Source organism: Mesoplodon mirus, assembly GCF_964341445.2.
Source record: "Mesoplodon mirus genome assembly, chromosome: 15".
Classification (NCBI taxonomy): domain Eukaryota; kingdom Metazoa; phylum Chordata; class Mammalia; order Artiodactyla; family Ziphiidae; genus Mesoplodon; species Mesoplodon mirus.
In genome coordinates this window covers 63,506,573-63,521,516 of record NC_138991.1, presented here as the reverse complement: position 1 = coordinate 63,521,516, position 14,944 = coordinate 63,506,573, and the positions used below count along the sequence as shown (strand labels likewise).

At 46.2% G+C, this 14,944-nt stretch overlaps 1 protein-coding gene across 6 annotated transcripts in view; it reads left to right on the top strand.

Moving 5' to 3' along the window:
* The first annotated feature begins 3,233 nt into the window (after positions 1–3,233).
* The window catches only part of FLYWCH1 (FLYWCH-type zinc finger 1), a 29,017-nt gene continuing 17,306 nt past the window's right edge, over positions 3,234–14,944 (top strand). For 5 of the 6 annotated variants that reach the window (XM_082645498.1, XM_082645502.1, XM_082645500.1 and 2 more), the window contains exons 1-2: positions 3,234–3,425; positions 5,574–5,687. The gene's annotated coding sequence lies outside the window, so the exon portion shown is untranslated. The remainder of the gene's footprint in view (positions 3,426–5,573; positions 5,688–14,944) is intronic. The other variant, XM_082645499.1, reaches the window with a different exon arrangement.

Below are 14,944 nucleotides of genomic sequence, written 5' to 3'. Positions count from 1 at the left end.
TATGGGGGGGGAGTTTTACAATATACAGTTAGGTGGAAAAAGCAGGAATACTTGAAAATAATTGCCATGGAGTGTGTTTGCAATGATGTAAAATTTAAAAGAAGATTCATTTTCAAAAAGATTGACAAGAAAGGTGACAACTGGAAACTCAAGGGACCCAAAACAAAAGGGAAAGAACGAAGTTGGAGAATTCACACTCTCTGATTTCAAAACTTACCGCAAACCAACAGTAATTGAGTCAGTGTGGTGCTGGCACAAAATAAACACAGACCCATGGATAGAATTGAGAGTCCAGAAGTAAACCCTCACATTTATGGTTAATTGTTTTTCAACAGGGGAGCCAAAATAATCACAGAGAGGAAAGAACAGTCTTTTCAACAAATGGCACAACTCAGATATCCATATGCAAAAGAATGAAATCAGAGCCCTACTTTGCCCATTAAAAACAACAACAGCAACAACTCAAAATGGGTCTAAGTCCCAAATGTAAGAACTAAACTATAAAACTTTTTAGAATACATACAGGTAAATCTTTGTGAACTTGGATTAGGCAGTGATTTCTTAGATGTGACATCAAAAGCACAAGCAACAAAAGAAAAAACAGATAAATTGGACATCATCAAAATTAAGAACTTTTGTGCTTCAAAGGACACCATCTTAACTGGGAGCAATAAAGTGAAAAGACAACCCACAGAATGGGAGAAAGTTTTTGTAAATCATATATCTGACAAAGGACGTGTATCTAGAATATAAATATAGAGAATTTTTAGGCTTAATAATAAAATGACAACTCAATTTTAAAATGGGCAAAGGATCTGAATAGACATTTCTCCAAAGAAGATATGCAAATGTCAAATAAGCACTTGAGGAGAGGATCAGCATCATCAGCTATCAGGGAAATGCAAATCAAAACCACAATGAAATGCCACTTCATATCCATTAGCATGGTTGTAATCAGAAAGACAGATAATAACAACTGTTGACAGGGATGTGGAGAAATTGGAACCCTCACACACTGCTGGTGGGAATGTAAAATGGAGCAGACCCTGTGGAAAACAATCTAGCAATTCCTCAAACGGTTAAACATCGACCCAGCAAATCCAATCCCAGGTGTATACCCAAAAGAATTGAAAACATCTGTCCACACAAATTTGCACATAATGTTCACAGAAGCATTAGTCATGGTATCCAAAAAGTGGAAACAATGCAAACGTCAGTCAACAGATGAATGGATAAACAAATTGGGGTATATCCATACAGTGCAATACTATTTGATGATAAAAAGAATGAAATACTACAATACTACCAACATGGATGGACTCTGAAAACACTATGCTAAGTGAAAGAAGCCAGACACAGAAGATATGATTGTATGATTCCGTTTAAATGAAATGTCCAGAATATGCAAATCTATAGAGACAGAAAGATTAATAGTTGCTTAGTGTGGGAGGATGGGGGACTTGGGGGTGATCGCTAAAGTTTTCTTTTGGAGTGATGAAATTGTTCTAAAACTGAGTGTGGTGATGTCCGCATCTCTGTGAATCTATTAAAAACCATTCAATTGGTACACTTTAAATGGGTGAACTGTATGGTATGTGAGTTATATCCAATAAATCTGTTACCAAAAGATACAATAATAAACCCTTTATGTGTTAGCATAACATATTTTTATGAAAATCATTATATTTTCCAAAACAAAGAAATTTTATAAGAATGGTGTTGTTCTACTTTTTTTTTTTTTTTGCAAATCTCTTTAATGTAGGCTTAATGGAGGACTACAAGTTGTCATCTGTGCTTTGGCATTCAACCTGTTACACATCATGTAACCTTTGGAATATCCCACAGGGATTTCCAGGAACCCCAGACTACACTTTGAGAACCATTTGCCTACTGTCAAATTCATATTTTTCCTCTTGAATTAATAAATGTATTGTGGGGAAATATGTACTTTGGGAATATGTAAATACTATTTCCTTGTTAAACTTCCACCCTCCAGTCTTAGCGGCCATTGATAATTTTTGCCCGAATCAATTATTACTTACGATGGTCGCCAAAGGGTGATTTTCCGCATCCTTCCTTCTGCATTTATTAGTTGGCATTCTACTGTAAGAGCTTTCCCATCTCCCCATTTACTTATTTACATCACTATCGATCATGGCTTCTTATTTTACTCAGTTATAATCTGTTATTATCATTATTTAGTTTGAATCAAATTGACCCAGCTTTGGGGTAGGTCATTTTAGTTTCTATGAAGTCCATAGGAAATTTCCTTCCGCTGGCTAACGAAAGTGAAGGGCCTAATGATGCATTTAAATGACCGCTTCCGTAGTAAGTCAGAAAGAGAAAAACAAATATCGTATATTAACGCATATACGAGGAACCTAGAAAAATGTCACAGATTGAAACGGTTTGCCCGGCAGAAATAGAGACACAGATGTAGAGAACAAACGTATGGACACCAAGGGGGGAAAGTGGCAGAGGCGTGGGGGTGGGGTGGGGTGGGGGTGGGATGAATTGGGAGATTGGGATTGACATATATACACTAATATGTATAAAACAGATAACTAATAAGAACCTGCTGTATAAAAAATAAATAAAATAAAAAAATTTTTTTAATGACCGCTTCTGGGCTTCCCTGGTGGCGCAGTGGTAGAGAGTCTGCCTGCCGATGCAGGGCACACGGGTTCGTGCCCCGGTCCGGGAAGATCCCACATGCCGCGGAGCGGCTAGGCTCGTGAGCCATGGCCGCTGAGCCTGTGCGTCCGGAGCCTGTGCTCCGCAACTGGAGAGGCCACAAGTGAGAGGCCCGCGTACCGCAAAAAAAAAAAAAAAAAATGACCACTTCCGCTCAGTGAGCTGAGTCAAATCCTGGATCAGGTCTGGGTGTCTCAAGCCCCCCAACTCTCTTTTTCTCTGAGGGTCCACCGCCCCGGAGGCACCCCCCAACTCGCCGTCCAAGCCTTAGGTCAGATCAAAGCTCGGTCCCCGGCTGCCGCCGCCCAATCCTGAGCTTGCCCCGCCTCTTTCGCCAGCCCTGGCCCCGCCTCCCAGCGCCGATTGGTCCGGCCGCCAGCTAGGCACGGCGCGCGGAAGACCCGGAGAAGTGGGGTTTGCCCAGAGAATGGGCTCCCCGCGGCCCCGCTGCGCATGCTTGCTAGGAACCCTCTAGTGCGCTCCTATAGGCCGGCTCCCCCGCGGGGCCGTGCGCGCTCCCTACGGCCAGCGGGGCGGCGCGCGCGGCACGGAGCTCGCTCCCGAGAGGGCAGGTGGGGGCGGGGAGTGGGCACCCGGGTTGCAGTGGCCGGAGGGGCCTGGGCCGCGAGGTCGGCGCCTGTGACTTCGGCGCCCCGAGGCCAGAGGACCCGCCGCGGCTCGGTCTCCGGAGAGGGAGGGCCCCGCTGCCGTCGCCGCCCGGCCGGTGCCCGGTGAGGACGGGCCCCAGCGGGTCAGGGAGGGTCTCGGGTCACTCGGCGTGGCCGCGCCCCCAGCCGGGCTCTCCCGGGGGTCCCCAGGACTGCTGATGCTGTGGAGGGGGGTGTCCCCGGAGTCTGCGTCCCGGCGCTCAGGCCGCCTCCTTGTCCTTCATCTGCAATTCGCAGCCTCCTTTCTCCTCGCTCTTCCTCACCCCCCTCCACCCACCCGACCCCGGGACTGAGCCCTGACACCCCAAGTCAGAGAGCCCCACATGGATTTGCCTTTCCTTGACCGTCCGCCCCACCCAGTACTGCCCCCGCCCTGGCATTCACCCCAGCCCCATCCAGTCTTTGTGCCTCTGGAGGTCCCAGTGACCTTGCACTTTTTGCTGTTGTTACACCTGCTTCCACTGCTGAATATGTAGATTACCTGTTGGGGCTTTCAAACTTTTTTGACTCAACCTACAGTGAGAAATGTATTTTACACGCCTGTAGATGCAGATTAATGAGCGATAAGTTTAAAGGGAGATTTTTACCCCAACCTCACATGACGCAGCCAGATCTACTCTACGTGGGTTCTAATTCCAACCTATCCTATCCTGTCCTATTCTATTCTATTCTGTTCTTTCCATTCCAAAAGTCTGTTGCTAACCCGTTAAACTGATTTCAGGACCTAATGAGTCTGACCACAGTTTGAAGCCCTTGCTTTAATGACCAGTCTTTCACTTCCGTTACCCCATGCCTTTGGAGGATGCAGAGGTCCAATAACAGATAATAACGTGTAAACTTCAATTCCAAAGAAAGGATATATTTTTATTATTTTGACATTAATGCTTTTCGGGGCCAAAATCATCTCCAGGACTTCGTGTGATTCAGGCAGGTTTACCTTGTTCCTCTTCCCAAAAGCTCCTAGCTGGACTTGGGGAAGAGTTCGTACGTGGAGGCTAGATTATAGAGCGTTTATAACGGAGACGGACACTACTTTTATTGGAGAGGGAAATGTTTCAGCTTTAGGAACTCAGCACTGCATAGGGAGAATCGGAACAGCCGGATGCCGGGCAGAAAAGCCATTAGGAGGTGGTGGGTATCGAAGCCTTGAGGTAATGTGGGGTGGGAAGGCGTGGAAGATGGTGTGGCCAGGTGCCCAGAGATGTGAGAATGAATTAGGCCTGATATGGGAGGCGTGGAAATAGCCACGATTCTGCTCTATGGGCGTTGGGGGATCTGGGGCTGGGAGTACTATTAGCTGGAATCTCCCTTTCTGTGTCCTCTGCCTCTAAGTTGCTTTGGAGCAGTGGTTCTCAAGGGACATGCAGCAATGTTGGTTGTCAGGATTTGGTGGCTGCTACTGGCATCTCGCAGGCAGAGGCCAGGGATGCTGCTAAACATCCTTCATTTCACGGGACAACCCCCCACAACAAGAATTATCTGGTGCAAAATGACAGTGGTGCCGAGGTTGAGAAGCCCTGCTTTGGAATAGAATTTTTATTTTATTTTATTTTATTTATTTATTTTTGGCTGCCTTGGGTCTTCATTGCTGCGGGCGGGCTTTCTCTAGTTGCGGTGAGTGGGGGCTACTCTTCGTGGCGGTGCGCGGGCTTCTCATTGCAGTGGCTTCTCATGTTTTGGAGCACCGGCTCTAGGCACGCGGGTTCAGTAGTTGTGGCTTGCGGGCTCCAGAGCGCAGGCTCAGTTGTTGTGGCGCACAGTCTTAGTTGCTCCGCGGCATGTGGGATCTTCCTGGACCAGGGCTCAAACCCTGTCCCCTGCACTGGCAGGCGGATTCCTAACCACTGCGCCACCAGGAAAGTCCCTGGAATAGAATTCTTAATCTTTAGGGAGATCACTGCCACCTTCACCTCTCCCAGGACTAATGCCTGTATGCACACTCAGAGACTTTGCACATAATGGTAGGAGGGTCCATGAGCCAATCAGTGTGCACCTCTTAATTTTCATAGCTTGCTGGGGATGGGGGGCGGGGCAGCTTTTGGAATCATCCAGGAGCTTTTTCAAACATCAGGATATTCGCTCCTCCCCCTTTCACTATTCAGAACCTCTGCTGGGCCTGGACAAAGTACTCCTTGTTCTTACATGATGATTCACAGTTTATGGAAGAATTTCACATACAGTGTCTCATTTGCCACTTTTCCTGTTTCACAGATGAAATCAGCCCAGAGAAGTGATGGGATTTGCCCCAGGTCTCCCACCCAGCAAGTCAGCGCTAACGACGGTGTTGGCGGACAGTGATGGTGGTTCTCACTCTTGTGTATGAAGGTAATTCTGTTGATCCGCCATCAGCTGCTGAGCGAGGCTCTGCCTTTCAGGATCTTAGGGCTTGGACCCACTGGTGTCTGAGAGGCACCTAACAGTTTGTAATATTGTGTGTGTCTTGGGTGTTGGGTTTATTAGAGCAGGCAATCTGAGTATTGCAGTCAGATTGCTCTGTACCTCAATTTTGGGGGAGGGGAAACAGCATAAGAGAGTGACCAACTGTAAACTGTGAGGCTCTCCTACTTTCCATTTACATCTGCCTGACTTAAAAATATTCTAGCCAACTCAATAAATCTTTACTGAGTAGAAATGGAATATTATGAAAAAACACATTAGGGCCCAAGTATTTACCTCAAAACAATGATCATCCAAAAATCAAAAAATACATTTAAATCCACCTAGAACAAATATATAAATGTATTGCCAATAGAAGTTTCATAAAATAATGCTCACTTCTGTTACACACAATGCAGATTGCTTATTTCCTATGTAATTTTTAAAATTGCTGCCTGGAACCCAAAGATTTTAAGAGCAATGACCAGGGAGATTTGAAAAGCAGAGGCTTAGACCAAAACAAAGAAAATAAAACTCTTTCATACAGATACTAAATGAACACGTGTGCAAGCTTTTACTTAACTCATCAATCAAGGAAGCAGTAAGATCTTACAACCAGTTTTCAGGAGACTCCAAAAAAGATTCTGGAAGACTGTAGATTAGGAATATTCACATGAATGTGCAAATGGAGGCAAAATCGGAGAAGTTACTTACTTATCTGTATTTATTTACATGGCAAGAAAGAGAGAACGTGTCTACAGAATAGAATTATTTTACCTTGTTCCGTTATCTGTGCAGAGCTGCAGAAGTAGCTCAAAGGCAACAACAGGCTAGAATCGTATAACCTGAAAGGTTGTGTTCTAGACAAAACCCAGGTCTCCATTGAAGCACAAATTTTCCCTTTGGCCTCATAATCTCAGTGAAAGATATTTTTTGCATGAAATAAGGCTGGTCCAGTAAGATCGGGCCTGATTATTTACATAGGTGCAGCAGGCATGCTAATTCACCTCATAGGCCTTCTTGAGTTTGTTTTGCTGGAAGTTTCTGTGAGGAACCTCAGATTGGATTTCTAAAAGTCTGGTATTTGTTACCCCAAGGTACTAAAGCCGTGCCCAATGAGCTTTCTCCCCCAGATTTCACCTGTACTACTTAAAATTTGGACAAATTCCACTCTTCTTGAGGTCCCCAAAATATCTTAAGGTATCTGAAACTTGTTAAGTTGTCATTAAAGGATCATTTAAAAAGATGCAATCATGACTCTTCCACTGATATAAAATAAACAAATGTTAATGATTCTGTTTAATGCATTAATGAGGGAACCTTTACAATGTGACAGATTAAACGAGGTAATGTATGTGAAACACTTCATGTGTTGCCCTGCATAAAGAAAACCTCAAATCCTTATTAAGTTGGTCACTTAGCCTCTGGCCACCTAACCTCAAGGGCATCTATTCCAGTGTTTCTCAAAGCCAAGTCCATGATCCACCAGAACCAGGGTCTCAGGGGGTACTTGTTAAAAATCCAGATTCTTGAATTTTGCTCCAGACTCACCATCAGAATTTTGGATGGGAAATCCAGGCATCTGATTTTTTTTTTTTTTAATATCAGAGAAAGGTTTATTGCAGGGTCAAGCAAGGGTGGCTTGTGCTCAAAACCCCCAAACTCCCGATGATTTTCAGGGAAAAGTTTTTATAGGCAAAATTTGGGGTGAGGCTGCAGGGTATGTGATTTTCTTCTGGTTGGTTTGTGGGAGGTAACAGGGAGGGGCTCCAGGAATCCTGTGCTCTAAGCATCTGCATTTTTATCAAGTGCCCCAAGTAATTCTTATGGAGACCAGAATTACATATACAAATAATTGAAATAAAAGCTTCATGAAAACTGTACTTAACCTCAGTATATGGGTGCACTCTTTCTGTTCTGTTTTATTTTTCAAGCGCTGCTTTTAAGCAGGTTTCTCAACCTTGACCCTGATGCTATTTTAGACCAGATCCTTCCTGGGGAGAGTGGTGGGGGCTGCCCCGGGCACTGTGGGATGTTGAGCAGCATCCTTGGCTCCCACCTACCAGATGCCAGTAGCCTGCCCCACCCCTTAGTTATGACAACCAGAAATGTCTCCTGACCTGGACAGATGTCGCCTGGTGGGCAGATCACCGTGACTGAGAACCACCAGTCTTAACTGACTGCGTTGATTCCTATGGGTTGGAATCCTCAAATTGAAAAGAACCATTTTAACTTATATTAAGAGTTTAAGCCCTGAAAACAGACACAGGAGTTTTGAATGCTGACTCTGTCCTTTAGCGGCCTGGCTCTCGGTCACAGGAATCTAAGAGTGAGCCTTAGTTTCCTCCTCTGTGAGTGAAACAACAGCAGGCCTAATGGATGAGGGTATTTGGGAGATAAAATGGAATAAAGCATGCAAAGCCCTCGCCTAGTGCCAGGCACCTCATTGGTATTTGGTGAACATGAAATGTGTGATCACAGTCCTTTGGACTCTTGAAGCATGTGTGATCGGAAACAATCTGGGAAAACAGAAACTACCGTAAGGTTTCACTGGGAATTTCATTGCTCTCCCTGGTGGTGGAAGAGCTGAGAAGCCACATGGGAAATGGTGAGTGGCCCAGGGATTAGCAGTGGCGGGATGCCGCCCCCACAGCGAGTCCCGGCAGAGCAGCCAGTGTGGCAGGCGGGACCTAGCAGAGCTGGAGCAGCCACCCCAGGCAGGTTGCTTTGGGGACACCCTCCAGTCTCCCATGGTGCCTCCAGTTGGCCAGATCAGCTGGAAGCCACAGTGCTAAGCCATAACATAGCTGGTTTGTAGGGCTGATCAAGGCAGCTCTGAAGGCCTGACTCTCACTATCCGTGTGGTCCTGGGCCACTCGCTTCAGGCCTGAGCCTCAGTTTCCCCAGAAGCAGAGCGGGGATGATGATGAAGGGAGATTGTTGGGTCCCCATACTTGAGGTACACGTGACATTATAGGATTTTTGTTCCTGGCTCAAGTGCCAGCTTGAGGACCAACCACATGGCTCTGGGTCAGAGAGTATCTCTTTTGTGTCCCCTCCTCTCCTCCCCCACCCTTCCACCCAGGAGGCCTATGGGTCATTTATTTTCTCTGTCAACTTCCATTGTGTCTGCAAGTTTGAAACTTGGGTTTTCAAAATCCTTTTATTTTGAGTTAATTTTAGACTTTTTAAAAAATTGCAAAAAAAAGTACAAAGAATTTTCCTATACTCATCACTCAGTCTCCTTGAATGTCAGCATCTTACCTAACATTGTGCAGTGAGCAAATCTGGGAAATCCACGTTGGTACAAAACCATTAACCTAAACTATTGACCGTATGCAAATTTCACCAGCTTTTCCCCTAATGTCCTTTTTCTGTTCCGAAATCCCATGTTGCATTTTGTCCTTGTGTCTCCTTAGTCTCCTCCAGTCTGTGACAGGCCCTCAGCCTTTCCTTGTCCAAGATGACCTCGACACTTTCGAAGTGTCCTGATCAGTTGTTTTGTAGAACGTCCCACCATGTGGCTTGGGGGTGCCACATGGGGGTGTGTGTTCTGGGCAGGAATATCACAGAGGTGATGCTGTGTCCTCCTTGGTTCATCTTATCAAGGAGGTCATGGTGTTGATGTGTTTTATTACTGGTGAAGTTGACCTTGAGCACTTAAGGCTGTGTATGCGAGATTTCTCCCCTGTCAAGTCATTATCTTTCCCTTTGTGGTTAATAAATATCTTGGGGGAAATATGTCTTTGAGGCCATGCAAGGCCCACAACACAGACTGCAAGGTACTTGATTTTCACTTGTTTTTCTGTCCCATCGTCTATATTACTCTTTTTTATTTTTTAAAATTTCTTTGGATTTTATTTTATTTTATTTTATTTTTTGTGGTACGCGGGCCTCTCACTGTTGCGGCCTCTCCCGTTGCGGAGCACAGGCTCTGGATGCGCAGGCTCAGCAGCCATGGCTCACGGGCCCAGCCGCTCTGCGGCACGTGGGATCTTCCCGAACCGGGGCACGAACCCGTGTCCCCTGCATCGGCAGGCGGACCCCCAACCACTGCGCCACCAGGGAAGCCCTGGATTTTATTTTATTATTTTATTTTATTTTTTGGCTGCACTATGCAGCATGTGGGATCTGAGTTCCCTAATCAGGGATCAAACCCATGCCCCCCTGCATTGGAAGTGTGGAGTCTTAACCACTGGACCACCAGGGAAGTCCCCTGTCTATATTACTCTTTATTTTCCTGTATGACACATCTTGCATAGGAATGGAATCCCTACTTTTCCTGAGAGTTATGGAGTTAAAGAAAAAAATTACCAAGCAAGGAGATGCAGCTTATCTTTAAAGTGTTTACTATTTTCCCACTGTTAAGAATTCATGCACATTGTAAACAATTTTGAGGAAACAAAAGAAATTTAAGGGAAAAAATAAATTTATTTCCTTACTAGTTTTAACATTTTGAGATATTTCCTCCCAGTTATTTAAGGCTTTTTTTTTTTTTTCCCTGCGGTACGTGAGCCTCTTCCATTGCGGAGCATAGGCTCCAGACGCGCAGGCTCAGCGGCCATGGCTCACGGGCCCAGCCGCTCCGCAGCATGTGGGATCCTCCCAGACCCAGGCACGAACTCATATCCCCTGCATCGGCAGGCGGACTCCCAACCACTGCGCCACCAGGGAAGCCCTAAGGTTTTTTTAAAGTCACAAATACATACAGTAAAATTAGTCAATAAATAACAAATGTGACCAGACTTGAGACTTGAGATGAGACAGAAGAAATGAAGTGGATTGAGGTCTAGAGGCAGTGTCATGGTCCAAGGAATATTTTGGTCTTTTTTTTTTTTTTTAAACTTTAGCTTAGAAAACATAGTCTTTGCCGATATGTTAACTGGATTTTGCTTTCTACGTAATATATTTTGTAAATATAAACGTTTTCAGAAGTCTTCCTGAATTATTTGTCTGATATGGAAAAACTCCCAAATTCTAGTTTTTAAACGTTGTGATACATCTAATTCTACCAAGGATGCTATACGTGCATTTCAAGGAGAAACATTGCCATCTTGTGGTCATCTTTTGGTATTACTGAGGATTTAGATTTGTGTTAGGGGCCTGCGTTAGGTAATGCTTTGGTCCTTCACAAGGGCTCCATCTGGTCTGCAGGTGCGGGCTTCCCACTCTAAAGAGGAAAAAAATAGCAAACATGTTGAACACATGTGTGTGCAACAGAAAATTACGTGTATATTAAAGGCACTAATACAAGAATGGAAACAGCTGTGCATTTGAGTGGCAGGCTCGTGGGTGATTTATGAGTGTCAGTTCTCAACATTTTAAAATGTTTTCTATGTAGTTTTTACAATATGATCTTAGCAACTTACAAAATATCTCAGTATATAGTCCATGCCACCCCTCTGCTTTGGTGAGGAAACCAGGCCCAGGAGTGAGAAGCCTGTTTCTGATGGTGAAAACTGTTTTTTATCCAAGTGACCCTGGGGACATGAGTCATACCTATAAGGATTTTTTGTTTGTTTGTTTGTTTGAGATCTTAGTTCCCTGATCAGGGATTGAGCCCTGGCCCTGGCAGTGAAAGCACCAAGTCTTAACCACTGGACCACCGGGGGATTCCCTATAAGGTTTTTTTTAAACAACCTTATTAAGATGTGATTCACATAGCATACAATTCCCCCAACTAAAGTGTATAATTCAATGTTTTATTGTGTTCACAGCCAATTTTATAACATTTTCATTACCCCAAGAAGAAACCCCACATGCCTTAGTATCATTGCCTAATCTCTCCCTCCCCGCCTCCAGGCCCTGACAACCACTAATCTACTTTCTGTCCCTATGGATTTGCCTCTACTGGACATCTCACATAAATGGAATTATATGACATGCTGACTTTAGTGTCTGGCACCTTTCACCGAGCCATACTGTCTTCCAGGTTCATCCACATGGTAACATGTATCAGAACTTCATTCACGGGCTTCCCTGGTGGCGCAGTGTTTGGGAGTCCGCCTGCCGATGCAGGGGACACGGGTTCGCGCCCCGGTCTGGGAGGATCCCACGTGCCGCGGAGTGGCTGGGCCCGTGAGCCATCGCCGCTGAGCCTGCGTGTCCGGGGCCTGTGCTCCGTGACGGGAGAGGCCACGGCGGTGAGAGGCCCACGTGCCACAAAAAAAAAAAAAAAAAAAAAAAAGAACTTCATTCATTTTTATGGCTGAATAAATTCCACTGCATGGATAGACCACATACAGGCCAGAGCAGGTATTTCAGAGGGAAACATGGATTATGGATTGACCCAGCAGGTGCTGATCCTGCACCGTGGCCCAACAGGAGAGTGGTGTCTGCAGAGTTGTGGGGAAGCTGCCAGGCGGCCTGGGTGAGAAGGAAGGGGTATGGACTGTTCCTGCAAAGTCTAACTGTTGAGGGAAGGAGAGGGTCTTGTGAGGTTTTGTTTTAGGATATAGGAGACCTAAGAAGATTAGGACCTGAGAACTCTAAATGCAAAGACCCAGAGGAGGCAGAGAGGTTTGGAGACCAGAGAGAGCAGGATATGAATGATGGAGAAAGGGCCCCCGGGGGGTGGAGTGCCAATGGAACTGGACGGGACACTTCATTTTCCAAATCAGGATAAAAATTGTACACTGTCTTTATCCAGGCAGTGATGATGAGTCATTAGAGTTTAGGCAGCATCCATCCTCAGTGGATAAATTGTGAAACAGAGAGAAACTGTAAAATTCAGAATCATGGAGGGATAACTTTAGTTAATCAGAAATCTGCATTGTATGGAGAACCTCATTCACCAGTATGGTAGGTGGAGCATTACTATGTATGGTTTGTTATAGTTGGGTTTTTTGTTTTGTTTTTGTTTTTTTGCATGTGTGTTAAAATATACCTAACAAAAATGTACTACTTTGATCATTTAAAAAAATTTTTTTGGAGTATAGTTGCTTTATAATATTGTGTTAGTTTCTACTGTACAGCAAAGTGAATCAACTATATGCATACATATATCCCCTCTTCTTTGGATTTCCTTTCCATTTAGGTCACCACAGAGCACTGAGTAGAGTTCCCTGAGCTATACAGTAGGTGCTCATTAGTTATCTATTTTATACATAGTATCAATAGTGTATATATGTCAATCCCAATCCCCCAATTCATCCCACCTCCCACTTTAATCATTTTTAAGTGTACAGTTCAGTGGCATTAAATACATTTGCACTGTTGTGCAACCATCACCACCACCCATCTCCAGAACTCTTTCATCTTCCCAAACTGAAACGCTCCCCATTAAACACTAACTCCCCATTTCCCCTCCCCCCAGCCCCTGGCAACTACCATTTGACTTTCTGTTTCTATGAATTTGACTACTCTAGGTACAACATATACGTGGAATCATACAGCATTTGTCCTTTTATGTCTGGCTTATTTCATGTTACAGACTTTTTAAATAAGTAACTCTCATTTGCTATCCTTTATACTTAATATTTTTATTCCTTTCACTGGGTTACCAGCCCTTTAAATGTGATCATCTGAGGGATTTAAAATTTGTGTAGCATGGGCCCTAGAGTTCAAGAGTTCAAAAGCACTTTGATATTGGATATTTCACAACCATTAGTATTATTTCATCTGTCAAAAAGCCAAAACCGACTAGGTTCAGTCACTTGTCAAGAATATCGGTTACTGCTGCATAACAAATGAGCCCTGATCTTACTGGCTTAAAATAACAGTAGTTTATTATTGATCAGGGTTCCATGGGGTGCCTGGGCTTGTTTCCCCAGGCTCCTTCTTGTGGCTACACACAGCTAGAGGGTCTGCTGGACTGGACACTGGAAATGGCCTCCCTCCACGCCTGGCAGTGCCTCCATCCCTTGCATGTGGCCCTTCATACAGCTTCCTTCTCTGGCAGTCTCAGGGCCCCTGTCCATGAGGGTGAGGGCGTTCAAACCCCCACAGAGAGCTTCTGCCACAGTCTATTGGCTACAGCAAGTGACCAATGTGGGCTGGAGACCAGTCCAGATTCAAGACCACATGGCAAAGGGGCTTGCATACTTTATGGGAGGATCTGTGGTCATTAAACAGTCTACACTTTAAGGCCCTTTAATGGTTGAGAATGGGAACCGTCAATTGAATCTAAATTCAAGCCCACTGGCAAGGAGCCAAGCCTTTACACAGTCCGTAGTCAGTCACAGTTCAAGGTCTTTTGTTGCGCTGGAACTTGTTCCATATCCTTTGAGGTACAGAGATTTTAGTTGAGAGAATTACACTGACTCGGGGTACACATGACTCTGGGTACAGTTTCAAGGGAATGTGGGGGTTCTCTGTCATGCCAACCCCCAGTGGCCTGAAGGAGGCCGGGCTTCAGCGTCTGATCGCCTGAGACTGAGGCCATTGGTGTGTCGGAGTCCCTGCAGCCTCAACTCCTGTCCCTCTGCACGGCGGGGACCAACCGCATGGTCCTGTAGGAACATGCATGCTGGGTGGACAGTGACCGCAACGTTTTGGGGGCCTGAGTTGTCTGAAAGGCCTGTGGAAGGGAGGGCCAGTTTCTATGCGCCCTCTCGCCTCGTTGAAGAGAGGACGCCGGGTGGAGACCAAGTTCATTCGCCCGGCAACCCGGAGCGCGCAAGCCCCGGAGGCGGGCTGCCGGCGGAGGGACGTGGGCCGAGACCAATCAGTGAGCGGGGGCGGGGGCGGAGAGGGGGCGTGGCTTCCCGCGTAACCCTTTCCCGCCCGAGCGGCTCTGCCCGCGGAGGCGCCGGCGCTGTCTTGCTGCGGCCGGTCCCCATGTGCCCCCAAGTCCCCAGTACCGCTACATCGCCCTGTGGGGCGGGATGGGCAGGGCCGGGAGGACTGCACAGGAGGAGCAGGGGTTGCCTTGTCCGGGGGCCGGAGGAGCATGACGCTGGAGGACAGACCTGGCCGGGGACTCCCAGTCCTGTGTCCCGTTACCTGTTATCTGGATTTCTTTGAGTCTCGCCCCTCAGGACAGGGCTTTGCTGCTGCCCGGCGCTGGGCGTGCAGGCGTGCAGTGCAGGGAGTTTGGAAGAAGTTATAGGGGACACGGCGCCCCCTGCACCGTCGGCCTTGGCTCCGTCTCCACGGGGACCCAGGAGCCCCGCGCTTGGGCTGACAGGCCTTGGGGAGCTGAATGTGGGCCCCAGACCAGGAAATGTCGGAGCAGGAATGGGGGACCCGGGTATTAGAACCGTAGA